At 37.5% G+C, this 15,931-nt stretch overlaps 1 protein-coding gene across 1 annotated transcript in view; it reads right to left on the reverse strand.

Annotated features, from left to right (window-relative positions):
- The window catches only part of ST14 (ST14 transmembrane serine protease matriptase), a 67,276-nt gene that overhangs the window by 42,193 nt on the left and 9,152 nt on the right, over positions 1-15,931 (reverse strand). The window lies entirely within an intron of this gene.

The raw sequence follows: 15,931 nt of genomic DNA on the forward strand, positions 1-15,931 counted from the left end.
GAAAAGGGAAATTTCTTTTTAGTCCCTCCTCACCCTTTCCAGACACCCTCTAAAAGTCAATGTACTGAATACATAGTCAACCTGGAGAATACAGTAAACCCAGAATTCTAGGGGTCACCTATTCTAAACTTTTGTAATTTGTATTCACAGAAAGCCAATTAAGGGGAGAAGTATCAATCTGAAACAAATTTTTTTCCTAATCACAAATTATTTTGTCTAGATTTAGTCCATGGACATTACTATGTCAAAACAACACCTGGAATTCAACCACCTGGGATGCTGTCTCAATATCTCTTCTTCCACGTCCAATTAGAAGTCCCAAACCTGAAAGTAACTGGTAGACTAGTCCTATTCTAGATTATAGAATTTATACCCCACCTTCACTCTTCCTACCTTAATCAACCCATCCTCTCTAACGATATATCAATTCCCACTTCCTGGTAAAGCTTTCACTATCCAATTCCATTCAATAAATATTAACTAAGCATCTATTATGAGACAGGTCTAGGTGCTACAGAAATAAAGATTAAAAAGTGACAGACACTGACTTCAAGGAGTTTTCTTTCTCCTAAGGGAGTTTTAACAATGACACACATGGCCACAGTAGGAGGTAGAAAGTGATAAGACTGAGGGGAAAAATCCAGACAAAGTGACCCAGGAAGACTTTGAGACTGAAAGGTCTACTTTCAGTGTGACTCCATGGAAAAAGGGGTAGCACCTGAGATGCTAATTTTTATTTATTTAGGGCAATGGGGTGGAGCAACTTACCCAAGGTCACACAGCTAGGCAGTTATTAAATGTCTGAGCTGGGATTTGAGCTAAATTCCTCCTGACTCCAGGGCCAGTGCTCTATCACTGTGCCATCTACCTGCTCCATTGAGTTGAATCTTGAAGAAAGAAATATTTTGAAAAGCGGTGATGCAGGAGGGCAGAGAAAGACCAGAAGGGGAGAAAGCATTTTAAAATCCAGAAACAGTTATTAGTCCAATTTGGCTAAATGTGGTGATTTGGGAAGAGAAATAATTAAAAAGAAAAATAGATTAGAGTTAAAGTACAGAAGAACTTAAAAGAACCTTAATGAGTTTGGTGGGGTTTTTTTTAATCCTTTAGGCAATGAAAAGCTGTGAAAGTCTGCTGAGGTTTCTTGTTTGCTTGTGTTAGTAGGAAAGAAACATGAACAATGCATTAGGAAGATTGCTTTTGAAGTTGTTAAAAGGATGAATTAGAAAAGATGAAAACTGTTGATAGGAAGAGAAGTTAGAGAACTGTTATAATACTCCAGAAGAAAAGTGCTAAGGGCTAGACATATCTGATGGTTATGAATTGAGAGAAAGAGAGAGATGCAATAGAAATTGGAGGGAGAATCAACAGAACTTGGCTATTTACCGGATGTTGGGGAAGGGTGGAGAAAGGGGAGGGGACAAGCTGGAAAAGACTCAAAAATATGAATGAGTTTTGAGTAACTCAGCATAGTGCCTAATGCATTGTATGGGCTTAATAGGTAGGTGTTTTTTGATTGACAGACTGAAATAAGGAAGTTGGCAGGACAGACTAGAGGGTGGATACAGGATACTTATATGAAGATGATGAGATGAAGATATGAAGAGTTAAGTTTTAGACTGTCTGAGGTCATGGCAGAAGATTTGGGTGGAGGTGCCTAGAAGGTAGTTGAAATGCTTTCCTGAAGTTTATAAGAAAGATTTAGAACTTGCCATATAGATCTTGTAGTCACTCACACAGAAGTATAATTAAACTTACGGGAGTTGATAACATCATCAAGTGATAGAGAATAAAGAAGAAACACCCACATTTACAAGAGTAAGATGATGAATCAGTGAAAGAAGCCAAGAAATACTGATCAAACATATAAGAAGAGAAACAGAAAGTCACAATTATCATGGATGTCCAGGAAAGAGAAGAGTGTATAGCAGGAATGAATGGTTTTTGGTGTCAAGAAGGTAAAATTAAGAAGGAAATATGAAAAAAGATAGTGAATTGATTATTAGAAATAAAAATTCAAAAAAAAATAAAAATTCACTGGTAGTTAAGAAATCTAAGAGAAAAATTTTATTAAAACAAATGACAATGGATTAAAAGAAAGTGGTAATAAGGTAGTAAGAAAGTAAAGGCAGTAAATGTAAATTGACTACCTCTTTGACAGTGACAAGGAGAAACATTAAATAACAAGAGATTGACAGGACAGCAAGGTTATAGGAAAGTTTTTTTAAAAAGATAAGAGAGTTCAGTTTTTATCATGTATACAGGTACCAGGAAAGAGTCAGAGACAGGGTGAGATTGAATACATTGGAGGACAAAGGTATGATAGATGAGCTGTAGTAGAAACTGAATATATTAAGGTCCCTACCATGCAGGCTAGGCTAATTATCCCCTAAAAAGGTAGTGAAACAGTCCTGGATACATTTTTGGCCCAGAGGACTTAACACATGAGTTACTGATATAGGTTTTATGGTGACCAAAACACAAAATCAAATGTAAGAAAAATCACTGGTTGCTACCTTAGGTTAGACACATACTGATACCTAATAGAAATAATGGCATGTCCTTGGTGCCCAGCTTTTTCATGCTACATCTAAGTAAAACTTTTTTTGTTAATTGTTAGATGGTCTAAAAGTATATATTTCATTTGCAGTCCCAAATATGAAATATTTGATTGACCTAGCCCATGAGAGGTAGCAAAATCAAAAGCACAAGTGAATTCTCTGAGCTTAGAGCGAAGGAGGGTTAGAGGGATAAAGATGTAGAGAGAATGGATAAGATCAACTCATCTCAACTTCATATTTTTTTTTAGTTTTTTTCCACGGCAAATGGGGTTAAGTGACTTGCCCAAGGCCACACAGCTAGGTCAATATTAAATGTCTGAGACCAGATTTGAACCCAGGTACTCCTGACTCCAGGGCTGGTGCTTTATCCACTGCACCACCTAGCCGCCCCAACTCATCTCCATATAATAGGAGGTGATGGTCTCTGCTGAGGCAGGAAAGTAGGTTTGCTAGAAAAGCCTGTCCAACAATGTTATTTCTAATATCTCCTTCCTCTCATCACCTAAAGTGCTAATTGTCAAAACATCATTCATTTAATTAATAGGAGCCTAAGAACCCATAAGAATGTAAACTCCTGGAGGTTAGGGAATATTTCAGCTTTTTCTTTGCATCTTCAGTGGCTAGTACATGCTTGGACTAATCAGTGTTTGTCAAATGAAGACAAATTTACAGCTAGACAGAACTTTAGAGTTCATCTGGCTCTACACCCCACCTATCTCCATTTTTACAGATGTGAGCTGCTTAGAGTAAGAAAGAGTAAGTCATTTGCCTAAATTCACATGGGTAGTAAGAGGCAGAGTTCAATCTTTTATTGTTTTGTAGAATGCAAACACCTACAGAGTGCCAAAATCTAATATAACTTTGCAATGTGCCAAGCATACTGAGAGGTATTCAATATATATTTGCTAACTGACAAACAGCTTTAGAAGTTCTTTCTAAAGCAAGCAAATTCACATATTGCAAAAGTCACTGGGCAGTTTCCAGTAACACCGTTTAAAGGTGTGCCCTTTCTCCTTCCCAACCCTCCAGGCTTCTCTTGGAGATAACATGTTGCCCAGCACCTCCATTCTGAGGTTTCTGCATTCGGATAGACATAACCCAATTCAATCCTGGCTGCTTGGTGGGTTCATCTGAGGACCACCTGTCTACTTTGTTTGCTTCTTAGAGGTAGGGTAGAAGTTTCCTTAAGGCTTTGATTCTGGGACTACTATTTCACCCCCACTCTCACTCCCTCCTAGCCCCTCCATTCAGACTGATCTATGAGCATAATTTTCCAGACTACTAAATCTTGCTCCTGAGAATCCCATAGGACTCAACTTATTTTGCTGATTACTGCCTAGGAACTTGGTTTCTAGCTCTAGAAGAAAGTGAGGTCTACCTGCCTGGTTTTCAGGGGGTGAAGTTAATACACTCTGACCCTGCCCCTCCTCCTGAAGCTCCCCTCCATCTCAGTCATTTCTAATTCCTGTTCTTCCTGTTCTTCTATTGCCAGGCTCAGAACAGAAGCCTGTGCCACTGGAAACTGCCATGGACTCTTGCTCCAGTGGACTCCCATAGAGACCAAACACAGAGAGAAAGAAAAGGCAGAAGAAGCATGACCAATTTTCACCAGTTTCCTTTCCTGTATCTGCTTGCAGAAAAGTAGAGAGATGAATAGAGACAGACAGACAGATAGATAGACAGACAGACAGACAGATGATACATAGCATGATGATAGTCCACTGTTTATTTTCACAACTACACAAAAGTAGTTTGGCAGAATTGCAGAGGTGAGATAGTGGGGAAGTCATAAGATCTCAGACTTAGAAGGGTCCTCAGAAGCCATCTGTACCTGAACAGAAACCACTCCCCTCACCCCACCCCCAACTCATTCATTCATTCAGCCTATGCCTAAAGAATTCCAAATTCCAATACCTCCCATGGAAGTCCATTCAACTTTGTGTTAGTGCTGATTGTTAAAGTTTTTCCCTATCATTTCTCCTAATTCTATCTTCTGGGACCCAGTAGGTCAAGTTTAATCCATTATACACAGAAAAGCTCTTCAAATCTCTACTCCCAGACCTTGACCTCAGAGACAACATTCCTACTTTCATAGGACTCATGCATACTAATTAAGTTACAAACCCAAGTTGTCCCATAAAACCACAGCTAGCTGTCCTAGGATCTAGATATGCAAAAGAGGCACAGGACACAAAGTATTGGGGGTCCTCCAGTACCTTTCTATGCCCTATAGCTGGAAACAGAAGGTAAGATTAGAATAGTCAGAACTGTTGAGCTGTTGAAAGGACTATGGAATCCTTCAAGGTCACTTAAGCCAACTTCTCAAGCAATGCAGTGATCACTTAGTTTCTTCTCGAATCCTTTCAATGATGAGCTCACTACTATATAATTCCACTGAAAAATAGCTTTTATTGTTAGAAAGCTCTTTCTTAGAGCTGCCTTCCTAGAATTTTCAGCCACAGTGGATAGAATCCTGGCTTTAGAGTCTGGAAGTCTTAAGTTCAAATCCAGGCTCAGACACTTCTTAGTCAGCTAATTCAAAATAAGTCAATTCTTCCCTCCTTTCTTATATTCTATAGAATTAAACCTCTAATTTACTTCTAACATGACAGTCCTCTGAAAGAGCCCAACTCCTTCAACAGCTATATATATGGCATAGTATACAGAGCCTTCATCACTTTCTTCTGAATTCCAGTTTATCAATGTTCCTCCTAAAAGTTGGAACCCAAGAACTGAACACAATTCCCTGTGTGTGGTTCTCAAAAGTACAGGGTTAGGGAGCAGCTAGGTGGCCCTGGATTTGAGCTCAAATCTAGCCTCAACATGTAATACTTAACTGTGGGTCCTTGGGCAAGTCACTTGACCCCACTGCCTTGGGGGGGGGGGCAGGTAGAACTAGGAGATTTCCTTGTCTTCTGTATCATTTGAATATTTTACAGCCTCCATATTAGATTTTTTTTAGCAGCCACATCCCAACCAATGCTGACTAATACTGATGAAACTCGTAGTCAACTACAATCTCTTAGTTTTTTCTCCTTGAACAATTGTGAAGTAAACTATCCTCTATTTTGTATATACACAGCTGACCATTTTAAAACACCATTTAATATATATATATATATATATATATTTATTTGTCCCTACAAAACTTTCTCATTTTCATTCTCAGCCATCAACCCTCAACAAATTGAAATTCCACAAGATTTAATTTCATAAACATTTATATTGAATGACAGTTTTGTATAACTATATAGTACTAGGCACTGAGAGAGTAAGAGATAAATATCCTTAAGGAGCAAAAATCCTCAAGGAAGTTCAGCAAAGAAGACAAGCATTTAACTAAAAAACAAAGCAGAATGTGAAAAGTTAAATGCATAAGAAAGGTAGAAAACAAAACACAATGAGAGTTCAGAGCAGAAACTGATTATTAGGCAACATAGAGAGGGAAGTTTAAGAAGAGACATTTAAGGTTCCAACAGATAGAGGACTGAGGGGAGAGAAAAATGTATCATATGCATAATGAATTTTGTGAGCAATGAGTCAAAGACCCCAGAGTTCACTATTATGTTCTGAAAACAGCAAGTAGTCTAGTTGATTAAGATGGATAATATTTGAAAGTCTGGAAAATCAGGTAGTGAAGGGGTCCTTGAGTGCAAGTCTAAAGAGGAGATACTTTAATCTGAAATCAGAGGATCTAAATTCAAATACCTAAGCCTTTGACAGATTACTTCCTATGTAAATTTGGACAAATCATTTAAACTTCCTCATTCTCAGTCTCCTCACCTGTAAGAAAGAGGGTTTTGAATTAGATGACCTCTCATGTCTTTTCCAGTTCTAAATCAACAAACCTATAAACCACCCTTCTCAGCTTTGTATCCTTAGCAAATTTAATAAGCATATCATCTATGACTTTGCTGAAATTGTAAAATATGTTGGAACAGGAAGGCCCAGTTACAACATCTTATGACATAGAACTAAGGCCCTTCCCTTAAAAATGCATCATGACTCTATAAATACCATTGTTTGTTTACTCATTTGTTAAGGCCTATTGTATGCAGAATAATATGGAAGTATTATAGGAAATACCAAGTTAACATGAGGAAGGGATGCTTTCTCCATAGAGCCCATAGTCTATAGTGGGGAGATGAGACATTAATGCATACATAATGGCCAATGCAGGGAAGGAAATAAATATTTATTAAAAACCTATTTTGTGAGTATTACAGTTAGCTATAGAAGATTACAGAGTGAGAGTGATATGAATAAAGGCTAGAAAAGCAGGATGGCACCACATTCTGCTCCCTTGCCATGAACCTTTAAGATCCCAGGACTCATGCTCTAATAAATGACCATGATTCCACAAACTGAATGCCAGTGACTTCCAAAATGTTTAGATATACCCCAGCATAGACACATTTCAAGAGCCATTTTTTGACCAGGTTTTTGTTTTGTTGTTGTGGGTTTTGTTTGTTGCTTTTTTTGATGGGGGTATGAATCTATGATAGATATGAAGTTCTTGATAAGCAAGACTTTTCTACCAATACAGAGTTGCAACTATTTAGAAGTTATTTTAGAGAGTTGCCTAGAGGCATTAAGACACACAGTCGAGTGTGTGTGTGTGTGTGTGTGTGTGTGTGTGTGTGTGTGTGTGTGTGGCTCCCGGTCCCTCAAGCCACTTGTATTTTTCCAAAATTCTCCCAATCTCTACAACTACCTAGATTCACTTGTTTTCTTAACCAATCTTTTTTGTTTGTTTGTTTTTGCAAGGCAAACGGGGTTAAGTGACTTGCCCAAGGCCACACAGCTAGGTAATTATTAAGTGTCTGAGACCGGATTTGAACTCAGGTACTACTGACTCCAGGGCCGGTGCTTTATCCATTGCGTCACCTAGCCGCCCCTTTTCTTAACCAATTTGACCTCTTCTCCCTAGGTCTGAAACTTGAATATTTTGCTAGGTACTGATCTAGAATCCTTGCTCCTTTGAACTTCTGCCACTGCTGATCAGAGAACCTTTATCCCTAAGTAACCCCCATCATGATTTCTCCACTCTTCCAGGGTTGTAGAATTGAGAGAAAAATCACAAAACTGAGCTAATTTCATCCACTACATATTCATGTTATATAACTTTAGCTGGGTTCCTCCTGCTTCTTGACAATCCTTCAGCTCTGTCCTTTCCAACTACCTATCTCATTCCCCAGTTCTATGGTTGCAATCCTTTTCTTCTCTCATCTCAAGTAACTCTATCCCATTGCAAGTGACCTAGTCTCCTACTTCCCTCAGAAGACTGAGGTCTTCTGATGTGAGATCTTACAGCTCTCTAATCCAGAGTTATAACTAACATAGGGCTAATAGAATTTTGTCTTAGAATACTGACATCTGGTGTACATAGGGATGGGGGGACATCCCTGTACTTTCTCCCTAGGAAAAGCATTCTTTTGTGCTATCCCTGAGTCTTGGTTTGTATCCTCAACCAGATTTCCATTGCTGACTCCTCTCTTAGGGTCTCCTTTTCCCTCCACTCTGAAAGGTGAGGATCAGACCATCCTTTCTTTAGGAGTGACTGCACCCAGAGTCCTCATGCCTCTGTTGCCTCTCCTCTTTCACTGACCTCTACCCTCTAGCCAGCTTTTTTTACTGCTAGATTCTTTTCATCCTTTGCCCTAATTCACCATTAAAAAGTCTTGCATAATTTTTCAATATAGTATGAAGGTAAGAGCATGAATCATATACTTTGAAAAAGTAGAGAGAGTGACTAAAGATTGATAGATGACAGCAAATGGTTCTTGTCCTTTGTTACCAAAGACCAAAATGACATCATCAAAATGACAGCGGAAAAGATAAGGATACCCTACATGGACCTCAAGACGGATGGTGGTAGAAATATGGTCAAGGAGCTACAGTGGGGAACAAGGAGCATATCTAGCTTTCCACCTAGCCCTTTTGTGGAAGGTGGGAAGTAGGAAAATGGCTTCCAATGGAGAAGGCTACAGTTTAGTGGAGAGGGTCACAAGGGACACAATTCCCTCAAAAGAATTATATGCCAAGTCAAACAAAGATAATGAAGGCATATTGGTTGAAAAGTTCAAAGACATGAAGAGTTCTGTGTGATTATAGTAAACACATAAAATAAGTTGGAAGATATGTAAACCATTTTAAGAATGGTCTGAAACAAAGTTAACAAAATTATAATGAAATCATAAATGAGCTAAACAGTTGAAAATAAGGGATGTAAAATTACAAAGAAGAAGTATGGCCCCACCGAAGAAAAATTAAAAAAACACTTCCTCTACCTCTTTGCAGAGATGGGAAGTCCATGAGTGTGGAACATTGCGTATGTTTCATATTTTTATTCAATTTATTGATCAGTTATGCTGATTTTTTCTCTTCTCTTTTTCTTTAAAAAAAATTCTGTTATAAAGGATGGACCAATAAAAGGAATGGGAAGAGAAATGAGAAGATTTTGTTGATGTAACAAAAATATCAGGGCAGCTAGATGGCACAGTGGATAGAGCACCGGCCCTGGAGTCAGGAGTACCTGAGTTCAAATTCAGCCTCAGACACTTAAAAATTACCTAGCTGCATGGCCTTGGGCAAGCCACTTAACCCCATTGCCTTGCAAAAACCTAAAAGTACATTAAAAAATAAAAAACAAAAATATCAATAAAAATAAAATAAAAATCAATAAAAATGTCAATAAGAATTTGTTTTATTTTTTCACTTATGTGGAATGATTTTTTAAAATTTTTTTAATTAAGGCGATGGGGTTAAGTAATTTGCCCAAGGTCACATAGACAGGCAATTATAAGTGTCTAAGGCCAGAGTTGAACTCAGGTCCTTCTTGACTCCAGGGCCAGTGCTCTAACCACTGCACCATCTAGCTGCCCCTTAAAAATTTATTAAAAAAAAAGAATGAAAATCCAAGAAACAGATAGATGTTCTTAAAAGTGGTGAAACTAATGCACCAGAATCAGGAGATCAGTACACTCTGTGGGTAAAATTAAAATGATAAGTAGCTAAGTTAATTCACTCTGGAGTTTAAAATAGAATTTTAAATGCTAGTATCTCCCAGTATACCTGTATAAAGTCTTAGCAGCACAGAACTTCAATTCCTTGATAAAAGGGATCCTGAATCAAGTAAGAATTCACCAAATTATACAACTCTCCCTTCCATATTGTGACTTTTTCCTATCACAGTTTCACTATATTGGGGATCAGCATATGAAACTAAATGGGAATTTTGCTGAAACCACAGACAATACATGAAGGCCAGCAGACACACAAAAAGTTCTTCTTCAAAAATAAATTATTATTTAACATTGACCTACATAAAGCCTATGACCAAATACTTTACTCAAATTTTGCACAAAAGCTCCATAAAATAAAAAGAAAAACTTCAAACATCTCTGGTACAAAGGGCTGGTCAAAAAATGTTATGTAGATTTTATACATTGAGAGAACATCATGTGAACATCATGTATTACCATCTAGCTTCCATTTCTTCATATTATCCATATGAAGATTATCATAAAAATCTTTGCTAGATATCTTGCTTAAAATAAGATATACCATTTCTATGGCATTCTACCAATATAATTGAACTTTCAGAGGAGGAAATTAAATCAGTCTGGCTTGGTTAATTGACTCTTAGAGATTTCTTTTTAAGCTTTCATAATTCATCTGCGAAATAAAGTATCCAAGAAACTTTCCAATGATCAAGATTAAGTCTGATTCTGCCTTGGATTTGATTGGTGCTTTGGTCAAGCCTAGCCCAAGTCTTCAACTCCTCTATTACATGCAGGTTTATAAAGTGCCCTTTAAAAAAAAGTAGAATAAGATAGTTATCTCGCATAAAAGATGCAAGAAAGAGCTTTTACAATGGAAAAGAGGATGGGGAGATAATGGGGAAACTGCTTGAACCTTATTCTCACAGGAATTGGCTCAAAGAGGAAATAATATGCACATCACCTTGGGTATAGAAATCTATCTTTCCCTACAGGAAAGTAGGAGGGGAAGGTGCTCATAGAAGGGAGAGTGAATTGGGGGAGAGAATAGTTAGAAGTAAAACACTTTTGAGGAGGGATAGGGTGAAAGGAAAGAGAGACTAGAATAAAACAAGGGGGAAATAGGATAGAGGGAAATACAGTTAGCAATCATAACTGTGAAAAATTTTTTGAACCAAGTTTCTCTAATAAAGGTTTCATCTCTCAAATATATAAAAAAAATGAGTCAAATTTATAAAAATAAGAGCCATTCTGCAAATGATAAATGATAAAAAAAAAATATGAAGTCAGTTTTTGGATGAAGTGACCAGAGCTCTCTCTCTAGCCATTTGAAAAGGGTGCTCTAAATCACTACTGATAGGAGAACTGAAAATTAAAATAATTCTGAATTACTAATTCACACCTGTTATATTGGCTAATAGGACAGAAAAGGAAAGAAATAAAAGCTGAAGATGTGAGAAAAATTGAGATAGGAATACACTGTTGGTGGAGATATGAACTGATTCAACGATTATATAGAATAATTTGAAACTCTAACAGTTCTTTTCCAGTGGCAAAGAATTAGAAATTGAGGAGATGCCCAACAGTGGGGAATAATTGAAAAATTTATGGTGTATGATTGGAATGGAATGCTATTGTGCTATAAGAAATGATGAACTAGAGGGTGGTTAGGTGGTGCAGTGAATAGAGCAGCGGCCTTGGAGTCAGGAGTACCTGGGTTCAAATCCGACCTCAGAAACTTAATAATTACCTGGCCGTATGGCCTTGGGCAAGCCGCTTAAACCCATTGCCTTGAAAAAAAAATCTAAAAACAACAACAAAAAAAAGAAATGATGAACTAAATGCTCTCATAAAAGTTTTTTTTTTAAGGCCTTAGTAAGGCAAGTGGGGTTAAGTGGCTTGCCTGCGGCCACACAGCCAGGTAATTATTAAGTGTCTGAGGCCGGATTTGAACTCAGGTACTCCTGACTCCAGGGCCGGTGCTCTATCCACTGCACCACCTTAGCCACCCCTTACAAAAATTTTAAAAGACTTACATGAACTAATGCAAAGTGAAATGAGTAGAACCAGTACATTATACAGAATAACAACAATATTGTAAAATGATCAAATATGAATGACAGCTATTTTCAGCAATAAAATGATCCATTCTGAAGAAATTTAATTAAAAATGCTATCCTTCCCCAGAGAGAGAAATGATAAAGTCAGAATTTGGAACGAATCATACTTTTTAATTTTATTTTTCTTGGATTTTTATTTGTTCCATGTTTTCCTTTACAACATAACTAATATGGAAACATGTTTTGTATGACTACACATGTATAAATTATATCAAAATGCTTTTCTTCTCAACGAGGAGGGTGGGGATGGAGGAAAAGAATTTGGAACTTAACTTTAAAAACAAATGTTGAAAATGGTTTTCATAATTGGGAAAAATAAAATACTAAACTAAAAAAAAAGCAAAGAAAAGAAATAAAATGCCCCTTAAGAAGCTAGGGCCAGACAGTGGATAGAGCACCTGCCCTGGATCAGGAGTACCTGAGTTCAAATCCGGCCTCAGACACTTAATAATTACCTGGCTGTGTGGCCTTGGGCAAGCCAATTAACTCCATTTGCCTTGCAAAAAACCTAAAAAAAATAAAAATAAAAATAAAGAAGCTAAGGCCAAAACAGAGCAAAGGAGCCCAATGTTGGGCAACAGATCAGAAACCCTCCACCTAGCCAATTTCCATAATTCCATGACACTAAACAATCATTAAGTGCCAGATCACTCCTAACCAACACTCTCAAGAAAGTATAAAATGAGCAAATTATTCTATAGCCTACTGGGACAACTCCCAATTGGCCTGGAGGGTAGTTTGCCTGCACATTGATGCTACCTGGGAAAGGCTGACAAGAAGAGGAATACACATTATCATCAGAGTACCATTTATTTCACTTAGCCTCATACTTCACAGAAATATACTAATAAAATAAATACAGTTCTCTGGAATGCCCTCAAACATCAAGCCAACTCTCAGACTTGGTAATACATTCCTCCCTATTAGCATGTTGGTGATTAAAATCATCTGTGAGAGATAGGGGACAGGGGAAGAAAGTAGGGAATCAGGGGTTTCAATCTAGCCTCTGTCATCAGCTACCTACATGATCATAGACAACTCATTTGACTTCCATGGGTTTCATATTCCTCAACTCTAAAATAAGAGGGTAGGATTGACTTCTATCATCCCTTCCCATTCTAAATCTATGACTCTATGAACTTTTTCCCCTGCTGAATCTTTTGATGTTCAAGTTAGCTTATTCAGAAAGCTTGAAAGTCACTAAAAGCCAAAGGTCCTAGGTCCTTGGCATGAAAGAAGAGGACACAGCTCATTCTTCCTCCTTCAGGTCTACTAACATGTTTTCCTAGGACAGAGGTGAGCTAACTTTTTGGGCTGAACCACAAACCAGAGGCAGACAAATCTAACAGGGAACTGAGAAACCACAATATCCAGAGAGACAGACAGTCACAGATACAATTCCCACAACAGAAGTTGTTGTCACTGATGAGTTGCATCAAAGGCTGAAGATAGATAGAACAACATATCTTAGACTGAGTTTAGCAGAATTTAGGGTCCCATGATTATCTGTGTCAGAGACAGCTGCTGTTTAAGGGATAGTAGGCTAGGAGCCAAAACTCATGGGTTCAATATGCCAGTTCCTTCTCTTCTTAATGCCTCAGTTTTTCTATATGTTAAATGGATATGATAATCCTCTCTCAACCTACTCTTAGCCACTAAGTATAATAAATAGAGTGTAAGACCTGGAGTCAGGAAGACTTGAGTTCAAATCTAGCCTCAGACCCTGGTGAAGTCACTTAACCTCTTTCTATCTCAGTTTTCTCATCTGTTAAATGGTGACACTAATAACTGCCTATCTTCCATAGTTGTTGGGAGGATCAAATGAAATAATATTCGTAGAGTACTTCATAAACCTGAAAGTATTATCTAAAGGTTAATTGTTATTGTTATTGCTATTCCTGCTATAAAACCAGAGAGAAAAAAAGTCTAAAAAGCTTCCAGAGAAAGCAAATACCCAATCCTAACCCAATATGTGATGGATCACATATGATCCCAGCTACAAAAAGGAATATTTGCATGTGTCTTTCATAACCTGGGAACCAATCAGCTCCCAAACCTCACTGTTTCTAAGAAAAAAAAAGAGATGACATGTCTATGGTCAGGGTGACTTCCTCTACTAAATCATATTTGGAGTACTGTGCTCTGTCTAAGGTGCCATTTTTAAGAAGGGCATTCAATGTTAAGGCTAGAGAGCTGAAGCACATTCTATGAAGATAAGGAAGTATCACAATAATCTTTAAGTTCTTCAAAAATTGTTCATGTAGAAATGAAATTTGTTCTGCATGGTTCTAAGGAAGGAAAACAAAAAACAGTGAGCAGAAAGGTACAAAGAGGTAGATATAGTTTTGAGTAAGAAAAAATTTCCTAAGAGAGATACTCAAAAGTAGGATGGCTTATTTTGAAAGGTAATAAGTTTCCCTTCAAGAAGTCTTCAGGCAAGATTTCTAGGAGAGCTGCTCTCCTAATGGTCTCCAAAAAGGAGCAAATGTTTAAAAATATAATTAATAAGATGTGAACCCAGCATTGACCACCCCCAGTCTAATCCATCACAACCCTCCCTCTAAGCTTATTCCAAAGTAGTCAATATAGCCAGTCTTCAGTTTCTCTACAGATACAAGGTGAACTCATCTACCTCTTTATTTATTTTAATTTTATTTATTTAAGGCAATGGGGTTAAGTGACTTGCCCAAGGTCACACAACTAGACAATTATTAAGTGTTTGAGGCTGGCTTTGAACTCAGATCCTTCTGATTCCAGGGTTGGTGCTCTATCAACTGAGATACCTCACTGCCCCTACCTCATCTATTTCTGTACTACAAGGCTATCCGACTTATATTTCATTTGCAGAGTTAGCTGCTGCTCCTTTTACTCCTAGAGTTTGCTCAAGTTTACTCCTAGTTACTTCTGGAGTTTTACTTCTGGAACTATTACATCTGAGTTCTGAGTCTAAGACTGCAGCAAATTTTCATGGAGAAAGGAACAACTAGGTGGTTCGGTGGGTAGAGCACTGGCCCTGGAGTCAGGAGGACCTGAGTTCAAATTTGATCTCAGACACTTAATAATTACCCAGCTGTGTGACCTTGGGCAAGTCACTTATCTCCATTGTCTTGTAAAAAAAATCAACTTAAAAATGTTTTTCGTGGAGAAAGATTAGCTCTGGTCATTGCCAAGTTCAGTTCAAGTCTGGTTTGGGAGGAATTAAGCAATGTAGAAAAAAAAAGCTTGTCTCTAACCATCAAGTGACCTGCATGATTCAGGTTATTTTTAGTAAGGCAAAGTCTATAGTTCTCCTTAACAAGTGTACACATTGGCAAGTATAAACTTGCCAAGCAACACTCAGTGTGAGTCAGGCCTCAGGGCAGTCAGGTCTTAGTATCTGTATGAAGTTGGGAAGAGAGGCTAAGTCCAGGATCTGACAGCCTCAACTGTCAGTGGGAGACACCAGCTCAGGAAGGGAATCTGATATCCTGAGTTAAAGTTTCTGAAAATACATAAATATGGCATAAATAATACCTAATATAAATGTAAAACATATAAAATAATATAAAATTTATAAAGTACCTGATGGTTTAGAAAGTACTTTAGTTAAGTCCTCACATTTGAGGCTCACAACAACTTTGTGAAAAACAGGTAGGACAAGCATTATTATCCTCATTTTACAGATGAGAAAACTGAGGTTTAATGAGGTAATGTATCTAAGTATATATTAAAATTAGGGGTCAGGACTAAATAATAACAGCTCTAATTTATAAAGGTTTTTCCCAGTGCTTTTCAGAAAAACTGAACCAATTCACAATTTCAACCAAAGCAATTTAGAATTATACTTGGAAATAAAGTTTTAATAAATGTCCTCATCCTCTGGCTAGAGATCCTAATGTGAGACAAGTTTGTGAAGAAAATCAAAGGTAGAAGAGTCCTATATTCATCAGAATATTCACAGAAACACTTCTTAAACCAAAGAACTAGAAACAAAGTATACGAGCATAGACTGCAGAAAGAAGACACATCCTGAGGTACAGAAATGTAGTAGAATATTTCTGCACCATAAGAAACAACAGATAGATGACTACAGTGAAATCTGGATTTATGCAGAGTCAAAGCAGAACCAAGAAAGAAATGTACACAATGACTACAAAAATATAACTGGCAGGGAGGGTGGGAGAGAGGGAAGTGGGGTAGGGAAAAGAAAAGAGAAAGAAAATGAAAGGAAGAGAAACATTGTTTAATTACAACCAAGTTTGTTCCTAAA

The sequence above is a fragment of the Macrotis lagotis genome, chromosome 1 (genome assembly GCF_037893015.1).
Source record: "Macrotis lagotis isolate mMagLag1 chromosome 1, bilby.v1.9.chrom.fasta, whole genome shotgun sequence".
NCBI classification, from domain to species: Eukaryota; Metazoa; Chordata; class Mammalia; order Peramelemorphia; family Peramelidae; genus Macrotis; species Macrotis lagotis.